Source organism: Gallus gallus, chromosome Z (assembly GCF_016699485.2).
Source record: "Gallus gallus isolate bGalGal1 chromosome Z, bGalGal1.mat.broiler.GRCg7b, whole genome shotgun sequence".
Lineage (NCBI taxonomy): Eukaryota > Metazoa > Chordata > Aves > Galliformes > Phasianidae > Gallus > Gallus gallus.
This window is the reverse complement of record NC_052572.1, coordinates 18,575,039-18,576,319: the sequence shown is the minus strand read 5'-3', so window position 1 is coordinate 18,576,319 and position 1,281 is coordinate 18,575,039.

Genomic DNA, 1,281 nt, shown 5'->3' with positions numbered 1-1,281 from the left:
TGCTGTGAGAATCTAAATATAAACCAGTCACGGTTTCCAGTGATAGGTAATATTTTTGATTTACTCAAAGTGATGTGTCTAAAAAAAGAAACAGATATTTCAGCACACCAGCTCTCCTGAAAGACTAAAATAGAAGAAGGAACTTGTAAAGCTGTATGCAGGCATCGATAGGAGAAACCTCACTGTTGCCTGTGAAGGTCACTGCTGCTCGTTCACTGGAGAAAATGCTCTGGTCTGCTTGAAAGAAGAACTAAAATTAGTCCAGACCCATCTCAAAAGTTCAGTAATCAATGTTGTATACTGCACTATCACATCCCGGTGATAAACCTGTCTGTGATACTTAGCTTCCTTTCTGAGTGCTTGGCCTTTGCCAGGTACCACAACTTCTCTTGGCTCTGCAGAGTCACAGTAACTATTTTGTTCATGTTTTTATGTTTCCCTAAGTTCAGCTGAGCTTATACTTCTGTGTTATCTCGCACTTGTGGGCTAAAACTATGTAGGCGCTTAGACGTAAATGCGATATACTTGTTATACAATATTTTTGCTGTGGTTTGAGCCAGCGGTAACAGCTCTCAAAGCTTAGAACTAGGTATTTCACTTTAAGAAACACAGGACATTAAAAGCAGACTGAACACTCACAGTCCAAACCCATTAAAAGTGTGCACTGGATATAGAACCAAAGGTTGTATAGAACTAAAGTTTATCAAAACATTCTCTGTGCTAGACAAAATGCCTTAGTGTGTGTGTAGCTGTGGAACTTGATTTTCACTTTCACTTTGGTACTCCTGACTTTCTCTTAATGCAGGTACGCATAAAAGCATCTGTTATAACGTTGGGAAGCATGCACACTGCTTAATTGACAGTGTATGGCCAGTCTGAGGGGTCAGTAACTACCCTCAGATAGATTCTCCATAGTTGGAAGGCAGTATTTACTCTTCTGATTAGTAGGTTTAGTCATTTTGCCAGCAAGTTTTTTGTCACAGTTCTGGCTTTATACCTTGCCCTGGCATTTTCTTTATGCCAGGGAGGAGCTTTGCTTTCTGCAAGGTACCAGCTTACCTAGTTAGACAAGCAGATATCCTATTATTGTCTGAAACCTGTGGCCATTGGTGGAGCATGCAGGAGGAGGAAAATACTGTATTGGCTTACCTAACTTTGCTGGTGGTTGATGCCAATAACAGCTTCAATCAGAAAAGGGGCTAGAATGAACAGATCAAAATGAGTTACTGGAAAAGCATAGGATTTTTCACTTTTACACTTAGCAATTTAGAGCATGCTTTT